The sequence below is a fragment of the Myotis brandtii genome, unplaced genomic scaffold (assembly GCF_000412655.1).
Source record: "Myotis brandtii unplaced genomic scaffold, ASM41265v1 scaffold902, whole genome shotgun sequence".
In the NCBI taxonomy this organism is placed as follows: domain Eukaryota; kingdom Metazoa; phylum Chordata; class Mammalia; order Chiroptera; family Vespertilionidae; genus Myotis; species Myotis brandtii.
In genome coordinates this window covers 294,011-305,807 of record NW_005371709.1, presented here as the reverse complement: position 1 = coordinate 305,807, position 11,797 = coordinate 294,011, and the positions used below count along the sequence as shown (strand labels likewise).

The following is an 11,797-nucleotide window of genomic DNA, read 5'->3' as shown; positions in this document are numbered from 1 at the left end:
GATGTTTCTAACTCTCTATCCCTCTCCTTTCCTTTCTGTAAAAAATCAATAAAAAATATATTTTTAAAAAGAATTATGCTGTTATATAAAAAAAAGAATACATGAGAAAATGCCTAACACTGCACCTGACAGAACTTTGGTAATATCAAAAGCTAATGCTTATTGAGTACTAACTATATGCTAGGCCCTGAGCTAAGAGTTTGCATATATTATTACATTTCATCCTTGCATCAACCCTGTAAAGCTTTACCCTTAATTTCATTTATAGATGAGGACCCTAATGTTTGGGATGATTAAGAATTTGCCAAGGGCCACAAAACCATAGCTGTGGAGTTGGGTTTTGAATCTAGGCAGTCAAGCACTAGAGCCTGCACTTAAAAAAAAAATGAGCATTTACTAGGTGTCTGGTACTGTTTTCAGTCCTTTTACATGTTCTAAGTCATGGAATTCTCACAACTGCTGTAGCAAATCGTGCATTCCACAAGACTAGTACAATGTGGCTTTGCACAAGAGGTGGAGCCTGCTTCCCCTTCCTTTGAATCTGGGCTGGCCATGTGATTTGTCTGACCAATAGAATGTGACAGAAGTGACACTGTGACTTCTGGGTTTAGGCCTTAAGAGGCCTTGCAGCTTCCTTAGTCATCTCTTTGAAAGTCAGCTACCATGTAAAGAAGTCTGAACTCTCCTGCTGGAGAGGCCTGTGGGGGAAGAGAGGCCCTGAAGGATGAGGAGCCACCTGGAGGAAAACCAAGGCTTTCTGGCCAACAGCCAGCCAGCACCAACTGTCAGGCTTGTCACTGAGGCCGACTTGGATGTTCCGACCCCAGCAGAGTTTCCAAATGAATGCAGCTGCAAGAGTGAATGCAGCCAGCACCATGGAGAGTGGAAGAACCTCCCACCATGAAAAATGTAAAGTAACAAAAACAAAAGGCCATGTTGTTTTTAGCCACTAAGATGTGGGGTGGTTTGTGATATAGCAATAGATAACGGAAACAAATAAGGTGTGGACTGCTATAGTGGACACTTGAATAATGAATTTTCCTAGTATAAGTGGACCATGCAGTTCAAACCATATTCAAGGGTCACTATTCTCCATCTGTGGTTGGGAATCCATGTATGCAGAGGGCCAACTTACGTTTTATGTGGATTTTTTATTGTGCAGGTGGTTGGTGCTCCTAACCCCCACGTTGTTCACAGGTCAACCATATTTCCTTATTTTACAAATGAAAAAACTGAGGTACAGAGGAGTTACCAGTAAATAAGTCACCAAGGATTAAGCCACTAATAAGTGACAGAGCCAAGGCTTGAACTGAGGCATTCTGGCTCCAGAGACCACATAAATAACCACTAGGAGTTGGTCAGCTGAAAAGTCCCTCAAAGATGTCCTGGACCTAGCCCCTGGAATCTGTGAATATGTTACTTTACAGGTGAAAGGGACTTTGCAAATTTGATTTTGTTAATGACCTTGAGTGTGCATACTATAATCACAAAGCCCCTCGAAGGAGGGGGCGTGCAGAGTCAAAGGCAGAGAGGAAGGTGGGGTGATGCAGGGGCATGAGCCAAGGAGTGAGGGCAGCACCTGCAAAGTGGGAAAAGCCAGGAAACAGATGCTTCCCTGGAGCCTCCAGAACACCTGTCAGCTTCTTGAGACTGACTTTGGGCTTTTCACCTCCAAAACTGTAAAATAAGTTTTGTTGTCTTAATACACCAAGTGTGTGATAATTTATAACAGGTGCACTAGAAAACTAATACAGGGGACCTCTCCTTCTTAAAGGGAGCTGGACCCTTCCCACAGGAGCCAGCCAGGCCAGTCTCCTTGTCTCCTGTTACGTTTCATGTCTCTGCGCTTCTCTAGTTCTTGAAAACCCCCTTTCCCTCCATCTATTTAATGCATTTCTGCCCACCTCTTCCAGGAAGTCTTCTCTGATCACCCTAGCTCACACTGTTCTCTCTGTCCTGTCTCTACAGCACTTGATGTTCTGTACCTTCTTACTCAGCACTAACTAATAACAGTGCTAATGTGCTGGCGGGCAGCCCAGTGACATTTTTATGAGTGTGAGTCATCGAATCTGAGGACATCAGGCCATAGAGGCCCCTAGAGAGTCTATCCCTTCATCTTATGGATGATGAAACCGAGTCCCAGGGAAGGGAAGAAAGCCACTTATCCAAGGTCACATATTCAGGCTTAAAGACAGGCCTTCTGACTTCAAATTTCTAAGCTCATCCATTTAGCAAGTGCTTATCAAGCCCTCATTATGGGCCCAGCACTGAGTTAGGTGCTGGGAAATCACTAATGATCATAAGCAGTTAAGGTCTCTGCTCTGATTTGTAAGACAGATCAACATTTATGCAATAATCAAACATGTATAATTACTCACCGTGATAAGTGTTCAGAAAGAAAGTTTCATAATGCAGGTTGTGTGAGTGCAAAACATAGGGAACTTATTTTAAGCAGGAAAATCAGGAAAGGCTTCTCTGAATAGATGACCATTGAGCAGAGAGGTGAGAAATGGAGAGTAGAGTCCACTGGATCTTTATAGGGGAAGAGGGAAGGAGAATAGTATTTTAGGCTGAAGGAATGATGTGTGCAAAATCCCAGGAGCAGGAGGGAGCAGAACAAGGGGTCGGGGGAGAAGCCCAGGGCGCCTGGGGAGTCAAAGGGACAGGGAGAGAGGTAAGATGAGGCACAGAAGTTCACAGAGGTCAGACCACGGGGCCAGGAGGCAGTAGTGAAATTTTGACTTTAATTCCACTGGCAAGGGGAGGCCCCAGGAAGGTTTTAAGCAGGGCAATGACAGGTTCATATTTGAATTTTATGGTGTTTTCCCGCCAGCCAGGGCCTTCTCTTATCTCTATAGACACGTTAGAGATCATTATTATAGGGAGTTTTATGACACTCTGTATTCCACTCTGTGCCTAGCCTTGTAAAAGCAGGTGCTCCATAAATATGTGTTGATTAACCTCTCAGCAGCATGTGACGCTGTTGATCATTCCCTTCCTCTTGAAGCCCAGGTCTTTGGCTTCCGTGCTGCCGCATGCTCTGGCTTCTCTCCATCCTCTGACTATTCCACCTGCCCCCTACCACCACCATATTTAAGCATTGTTTCATCTTCATCCTCTTTTTTCTTTGTTGACACTCTCCCCTTTGGTCATCTTGTTACCTCCAACAAAATGGACCTCATCCTTCTGAGCAGAACTTAAGTTCCACAAGGACTAAAACTTTGTCTGGTTCCTGTTGCATCCCCAGAGCATGGCACACAGCAGGCACCCAATAAATTATTTGATGGAAGCATACACTATATGATTGTTTATATGAAGCTCAAGAACACGCACAATCTGTGATCAATGTCAGAATAATGGTTATGGGGAAATAATGACTGGGAAAGAACACAAGAGAACTCGTGGAGGGCTGGAAATCTTGATCTGGGTAGTGGTAACACAGGTGTCTGCCTATGTAAAAGTTCATTGATCTGGAAGCTTAGGATTAAGTTCTTTACTATACGTGCGGGACATCTCAATAGGAAGGTAAAAAATAATGCAATATCACCACTCTCCTGCAAGGGAATTCCTAATTTCTTACGCTTGACGTGTCCACCTAGATGCCCATCTCATGGTCTTACCCAGCCTCCCAAATCAGCTCTTCTCCTGAGTTTCTGTTCCCAGTGTTGTCACCACTATGCTCCCAATTATTCAGTTTCCACACCTCAGAGCCATCTTATCCATATGCCACCTCTTCTTCCCTTCTGCCTCAGCCAGCTTTCCAAGACACATAAACACAAGTGGTCCTGTGGTTACACAAGACTTTAACCCTCTGGTGTTACTCCTGAAATTATGCTATATAGCAAAACAAAAAGTATGGCAGGGTGGGGGTAGGGGATCTAATCTAGTCACGGAGATCTTTAAGAGCAGGGTCACCCTCATGAAGTTTGGCTCAGTGGATAGAGCGTCGGCCTGCGGACTAAAGGGTCTTGGGTTTGATTCTGGTAAGGGCACATGCCCGAGTTGTGGGCTCAATCCCCAGTAGGGGATGTGCAGGAGGCAGCCGATCAATGATTCTCCCTCATCATTAATGTTTCTATCTCTCTCTCCCTCTCCCTTCCCTTCTGAAACAGTCTTTCTTTTCCTATTCGCCTGAGTAACACCTATTTGTCCTTCCAATTCTGATCTGAGTGAGGATTTCCTCCAGGAAGCCTTCTCTGACCTCCCTGACTAGGCCAAACTCCTCAATTAGAGGCTCTTGGAGGTCCCTTTTCAGACCTCAGAGGTAACTTCTACCTCTTATTTAACTGCCATGAGCGCCATTAGGACTGGGGCTGTTTCTGTTTCTGATCACCATCATGTCCCCAGGACAGAGCACAGTTCCTGGTCCAGAATTTGTGCTCAATAAATGTTTGTTAAAGGGATGAATGAATGAAAGGAGTACAAGGACTCTGCTTTAGCTAAACTGATTGCTTTTCCTACAGATGCTTTCTCATCTCCACCCTTTGTTGACTCATATCCCTCCACCTGATATGCTCTCTTGCCAACTCTGTTCTTCTGTAAATTCAACCCACTCCTGGTAGTCTCTACCAACTAATATTGACCAATATTTTGGCTTTCAGCGGCCTCTACCTCCATCCTTCCCCATGCCCCAACCAAGAGTATCTGTAGTTTGTATTATTTCTTTCTGATTATGAAAATAGTGCATACACATTGTAGAAATTTTAGATAACACAGATAATTCAAAATATAAAAGAAAAAAGAGAAACATTTCAAATATCACTTCCCAATGATAATTGCTGATTTTACTATACCATGTGGGGTAAAAGTAGATTTACAGTCATTCATATGGAAAATAATATAATATAATAATTAGTAAATAATCATCTATATATAAAAGCCTAAGCGACCATTATGACTGGAACGACCGGTTGACCAGTCGCTATGATGCACACTGACCACCAAGGGGCAGATGCTCAATGCAGGAGCTTCCCCCTGGTGGTCAGTGCGCTCCCACAGACAACCTCCCACAACCGGCCAACCTCCCACGGCCCTCCCCCCGGCCACAGGCCCTGATCGGGACTGGGTGAGATGGCCCTGATCACCAGCCAGGCCTAGGGACCCCACCTGTGCACAAATTCATGCACCGGGCCTCTAGTACAATATATAAACTCTGTTTTGTGTACTCACAACTGTAAACCTACTTATTATGTCTCACCCATATATCCACCCATTTTCCATACATAATCATGGAAAATTTTTAAACCTTACAACAAATTAATGAGGTTCATATTGTTCTCAAATTAAAAAAAAAAAGTTTCAGATAAATTCAATAACTTGCTCTAGGTCACTTAGAACTAGTAAAGAACTCAGAACAGAGCCCAGATTGGGACCTAAGACTCCAGCCTCACTGACATAGCCCCTGGCTCTCTCTGCTGTGCTCACTGTCCCTCCGGGCCCTTCTCCCTCTCCATCGCTTACTCCTCTTACATCACTGCTCTCTCCCTTCAAGCCCAGAGCCCAAACTCCCTCTGACACACTCCCTTTAACCCAATCATCCCACTTCACTTTGGCATTTTTTTCTAGTAATAGAAGACCACTTTCAACCTAAATGTCCATCAATCTGGTTTAATAAGTAACAATACAGCCTCACAATAAAATACTACACTGTAAGTCAATCAATGATTCTCTCTCATCATTGATGTTTCTATCTCTCTCTCCCTCTCCCTTCCTCTCTGAAATCAATAAAAATATATTTTAAAAAAATACTATACTGTACGAATAAGGAATGTCTTCATGCATTACTCTGGAATAATTTCTAAAGTAATTTGTTAAATAAAAAATATGTATAGTTTGCTATCATTTGTGAATATAGAGAATATTTCTATATGTGTGCACAAAAATGACACCAGTATTTGCTTCTGGAAGGGAGATATAGAGATTGAAAGTGAAGGGGGCCCTAACCGGTTTGGCTCAGTGGATAGAGCATCAGTCTGCGGACTGAAGGGTCCCGGGTTCGATTCCGGTCAAGGGCATGTACCTTGGTTGCGGGCACATCTCCAGTAGGGGGTGTGCAGGAGGCAGCTGATTGATGTTTCTCTCTCATCGATGTTTCTAACTCTCTATCCCTCTCCCTTCCTCTCTGTGAAAAATCAATAAAATATATTTTTTTAAAAAAAGAAAGTGAAGGGGGAGAAGGGACTTAATTTTCACTGTATACCCATGTATACTGTTTAAATTTTTGCCATACACATACATTTAATAAGTTTTTTAAAAAGCAAAAAATTCCAAGTTTTCTCTGATCATCCCACTGAGCTCACCTTTACTTCGTGTATGTGAAAGTCCCGGGACATGGGTGAGCCCTGCTCCCCTCTTTCTATAGCCTCCCAAGTGAGGCTCACATATCAACCATTTCAGAGACCGAAGACTTTGTCTTTTCCACCAGACAAGTAGGATCCTGCAGTCACTTGAAGGAAAAGGCTTTTGTTCTAGCCCCAGCTGTGCCATTTGCTAGTTGTGTAACCTTGGAAAAGTCAAGTCACCTCTCTGACGGGAGATTCTGTCTCCTCCATCAGGCAGGTGAAGAGTTCTCCATCAGCCTCCTAACTTCAAATAGTCTGTCCCCTCTGCCTAGAAAATGGGAATCACCCCCCCTTTCCTATCTCGACAGCTCCTATCCCTCCTTCAAGACTCAGCTTCATGCCACTCCTGAGGGAAGACCGCCCTAATCTCTTAGTTGAGGTCCTGTCCCTGTGCTGTAGCTTCTCCATCACAAGCTCTATAACACTTGGTGGGCATGACTTGTTCAGGGTTTGCCTCCCCAGTAAGACCGCAAGTGCCATGAGGACAGGAACCGTACTGTGTTTATCATGCCTAGCACAGTGCCTGGCACATGATTCGGGCTCAGTAAATATTTGCTCTGGCCACATCACCCTCATCCAGACCCCTCTCTTCAGTTCCTACTTTTTTTTATTTTATTGACTTTTATTTTTTTAATATAGTTTATTGATTTTTAAAAAATATATTTTATTGATTTTTTACAGAGAGGAAGGGAGAGAGATAGAGAGTTAGAAACATCGATGAGAGAGAAGCATCAATTCAGCTGCCTCCTGCACACTCCCTACTGGGGATGTGCCCGCAACCAAGGTACATGCCCTTGACCGGAATTGAACCTGGGACCCTTCAGTCTGCAGGCCGACGTTCTATCCACTGAGCCAAATCGGTTAGGGCTATTTTATTGACTTTTAGAGAGGGGGAGAAACATCAATTTGCTTCTCCACCTACCTATGCATTCATTGGTTGACTCCTTCATGCGCCCCTACCAGACCTAAGCGCAACCAGCAACCAGGACTACGCTCCAACCAACCGCTCCAACCAACGGAGCCACCAGGCCAGGGCAGATCCTACATATTGATAGACTGTAGCAGGCTCCCCCTGGCCACTCATGAAAGAAGGGTGCCACTGGGGATGGTGCCTCTCCCGTCCTGTTCTTCCCCTAAAGTCTCTCAGCCGACTGGGGCATCAGAGCCTGTGATCTTCCTCACCATCCAAAGCCAACTCCTGCAGGTTCCAGGCCCATCTAGGTCCAAAGCAAACTCCAGTCCCATCTAGGTCTCTCACTCAGGGCAGGGCCCCACCCAGGCCAAGGCCGGGCCCCAGACCCATTCCCTGCCCCCAGCCCAGCCCGAGAACATGGTGGCCCAGCCCAGCCTGGCAGGCCGGGCCCATCAATCGTGCTCCCAGGGGTACGAACCAATTTCTCTTGCTTTCCTGAGCCTGTCTCCCTGGCGGAGCCTGGAGGAGCCTTCAATCGCATTAATCCCAGGCTGGCGGCGGTGACGAAGACGGATTTCTCCACCAAACGATCCATTTGTATCTCTCGTGCACTCACTTGGTTTTTTTTTCTGTGCGGATGTTCAAAATATCATGAAAAAGGCGTTAGTCAGGTAGCTGTGGCGCAGCGAAATAATAGAGTGATCCGGCAATGCGCTCCTGACCTTGCAGGACAGCTAATCCATCCGCACATCTATCTTAATTATTCCCGGTTACAAAAGAGAAACTCCACCATTCATTCATTCCAGACTGGCAATTCCATTTTCCATCCCCACTCACGCCCCATCCTTTCTCCACCATTCCCCTAGCCAGATAGGCCCATTCACCAGTGCTGCAACAGTCCCCCCTCGGCACCCCGGTCTCGCCACTTCTGAGCCCACCCGAAGGCAATCCAGGGCCTAGCCCACTGATTCTTGAGATCAGAAGAGAGGCACTATAGCTCCCTTCCCCACAAATCGGACCAGTCCACCGGAGGAAGACTAGCTACCAACTCAATGAAGATTCACTGGGGACACACACACACACACACACACACACACACACACACGCACACACTGGCAGCCAAAGACTCATCCGGACTCTGACATTCAGACCTCCTCCCATACAGACATGTGTAGACAGACCCAACCCAAAGCAGACCATTTTAACTCTCCTGCTGCCCTGGCACAGATGTTGGGACAGATGCTGGGATGGGCATTTTGACTAAGACAAAGACCCCACCCACTGTATCCTCTCAGGCTTCCTCATTAGTACAACCTAAGCAGGTAAGAGCTGGAGGAGCAAGGTGGAGTGTGGGAGAGGAGGAGAGAAAAAGAGGGGAGGAGTGAGGAGAAGTGAGAGAGAAAGAAGGAAAGGGAGGATGGGGTGGTGTGGTGAGAAGGTCATTGACATGATATTGTGAAAGTGTCTGTTTGTGTAACACAATTTGACTAATTGTATCAGATTCACTTTGGGGATGCCTGTGCCAGTCTCTAAAGCCCTTTCTAATTCTACCCTTAATGTACAATTTTTCAGATCCCTCATTCTAATGATTTTAATGCAATCAGCAAAACTAGGCATGTAATTGTCTTGGCTCTGTGCTTGGCCATGGGGGCTCCTGGGAACCCTGGCTCCCAGTTCCCATGCTTCCCCCACCAATCCTTCCCTCTCTCCGTTTTTACCTCTCCATTCAGCCTCTGTCAACTAGTACAGAGTGAGACTTTTCCAGCTCCGGGGGCTGTGGGAGAAAAAGGAGGAGTCTCAGTCCCAAATCTGAGTGAGGAAAGGACGCAGGGTGTCTGTCTAGGCCAGAACTGGGCAGGAGGGACTGTCTGCTGGCCCAGCCCTGGCTAGATGTGGGGGTTTAGAGAAGGGGGGGCTTCCTGGAAGAGCTCAGTGGCTCTCCTCCCCTTCCCAGAGCAGCCTGGGCTGGGCCTGTGGGGCAGCGAGCAGGGGAAGGGCCATTTGTCCTGAGACAATGGGAGAAAAGGGGTCTCAGAGCGGCTGTTGAGAGTCAATTTGTAGTAGTGACGGCTGAGGTTGCTCCAAAGGCTGGGAACAGCTGGAGCTCAGGGTGACTGATGGGTGGGCCCAGGAGAGGGGCCATCGGTCTGGCAGACACAAAGGCCCCGATGGTGCGCGGGTGGGGCCTGTCAAAATCATTAATTGCCCAAGATGGGAGCCCCTGACTTCAGATGGGACCAGTGGGTAGGGGGAAGAGGTCAGGAGCCTACCCCTCCCTCCCCGCAGCCCCTCTTAGGAAACTCAACTACCCACACCCCCCTTATTTACATAGACACCCACCCCCAGCCTTCCTGGTCCCTGGCCTCACTCCAGTGAGACTCCAGGTTCCCGTCCGGTTTGAGCAGCTCTGGCTCTGGCCAATCCTGGGCCTGGCAAGGCCTCTCCAGGCCTCTTTGAGAGACTCGCCCCCCCCCCCACCCCCCAGCTTTGCAGTCTCCACACAGCGCTTCACTCACTTCTCAGGGAACAGAACAGCCTCAATTCAGGACCAGGAAAGAGCGCCCCTCCATTTCAAAGGGGAGAAACTGAGGCCCGCGGTGACTTCTCCCGCTTCTGGCTCTTCTTCCCCAAGCGGGGCGGAAGGGCAGGGTTACCAGGAGAAACCCGCCCCCTCCCCTCCTCCAGCCCCTCCCCGCTCCGCCGCTCTCCGGGCGGGAGAGGGACGCAGTGACCCAGCCAGGTGGTGATGATGCGGCCGGCCGCCTTGGTCACTCTTGGCCGCTCCCCGAGCGCAGCCCGACCCCCCTCGCACGGGTCACGGCGCCGGCAAAACTCCCTGACACAGAAACGCCGCAGGGCTTGCGCGTGCCGGGGACAATCCTCCGCCTGATGGGAAGCGACAGCCCAGCTCCGCCCCCCTCCGCTCCGGTCCCTCCCGCTGCTCCTCCCCTGCTCCGGCTCCCAGGCCCGCTGCAGGCCCAGCCCCAGTACGTGCCCTGGCCCCCTCGATCCCGCCCAACAAGTCGCTGCCAAGCCCTCCAGGGTGTCCCAGGACGGGAGAGGGGAGGAGGAGGAGCCGAGTTGAGGGGAGTGGGGACAAGAGGGACACCCGGCCAGGCACATGGCAGCTGTCAGTGATGGCAGGGGGAAGCAGACAGCAGCAAAATGGTTTGTTTTCAGGACCCTGCTTCTGTTGTCACCGTGTTCCCATAGAGAAAAGACTGGAAAGAAACAGACCAACTTGTACTGGGAGCTCCCCTGGGTGTGAATTCATAGGTGGTTTTCCTTTCTTCATTTTACTTATCTGTGTCTCCTGGAGTTTTTGTTTGTTTGTTTGTTTGTTTAGGGGATTTTTATTTTTTGTCTTTGAAGGTTTGTTTGTTTTCAATAAGCATATCTTGTGTGATATCCCCCCAAAGTTGTAAAAAGCCAATCCAGGGCAGGGGCTGCGGTTGGAAACTCCCACCCAGACTCCAGGCCCTGTCACTAACTCCGCCACAGGGAGGGAGGCTAGTGCACTGTGGATGAGCTGGGTGTCAGATCAGGCTGGGGGATGACCCCTCAGCTCCAGGGGCCCTGTTCCCCCTCCCACTTCACCTGCAGAGGTGAAGTGTGTGTGTGTGGGGGGGGGGGGGGGGGGGGGGGAGCGCGCTGGCTGTAGGAGAAAGGCCCAGATGTACAACAGTAGTCTCTCAGCATTTCCTCACACAGGGACGGACCCTCAAACACTCAGGGGCATGCTCCCACGCTGCCACACATCCACATACATTCACACATGTATTTACACACCTATAAGCCTATCCTTGTAGACATGACCACACAACCAAGAACACACTCATTCACCACCACAGGCTCCTACGAGCACTGGTGGCCGTCCTGTACACACAAACTCAGCATGTCCTTCTCAGCCCCAGACAAATACTAGTCATGGCCTCCTGCTCTCAGCCTTCCACCAGCCCAGACCCATCAGGGAGCGAATGCCTCATTCACCTCAAATGCCCTCATTCATCGTCTGCAGCTGTTTTTCTGCTCACCTCCATGTAACCTCCTCCTGGCTAGCAGCCTCTCCTATCCCTCTCCCCAAGGCTCCTACTCCACTTCTTAGTTGTGAGAAATGGGGGAAAATTTGCACGCTCTACCACCTGACTTCAGTCCCAGATTTGGTATGGAAAGGGGCCTGAAAGAGAAAATGAGGGATCCCCTATGAAGCCCCCCAGTAAGAGGCCTATGTGGAATCTCCGTGGGCTCCCAGGGCTGTGTCTGGGCCCCTCCTGCCTTCCACCAATGGACTGCTGACCGTGCCCACAGAGTCTTTCCCTTCCTCTGCTCCTGCCTCACTCCTACCCATCCTTTGTGGCCTAGATTCCCCAGGAAGCTTCCCCTCCTGGAGCCACCAGCCTAAGGCCAGGCTGCCCACTGGCAATCCCATCCCCTGACTGTGCCCCTCACTGAAGGGATATTCCTTCACGTTTGGTTCTCACCCTAGTTGTGAACCCCGCGAACGCCTACAAAACAGGGGCAGATCTTCAATTCATCATACATT

At 48.7% G+C, this 11,797-nt stretch overlaps 1 long non-coding RNA gene across 1 annotated transcript in view; it reads right to left on the bottom strand.

The window, feature by feature from the left end:
• Positions 1 to 10,045, bottom strand: part of LOC102258320 — a 21,327-nt gene extending 11,282 nt beyond the window's left edge. The window contains exons 1-3 of the long non-coding RNA XR_314666.2: positions 9,771 to 10,045; positions 8,973 to 9,028; positions 7,733 to 7,883 (exon numbers count right to left, since the gene is read on the bottom strand). This is a non-coding gene — a long non-coding RNA (uncharacterized LOC102258320). The remainder of the gene's footprint in view (positions 1 to 7,732; positions 7,884 to 8,972; positions 9,029 to 9,770) is intronic.
• Positions 10,046 to 11,797: the final 1,752 nt, after the last annotated feature.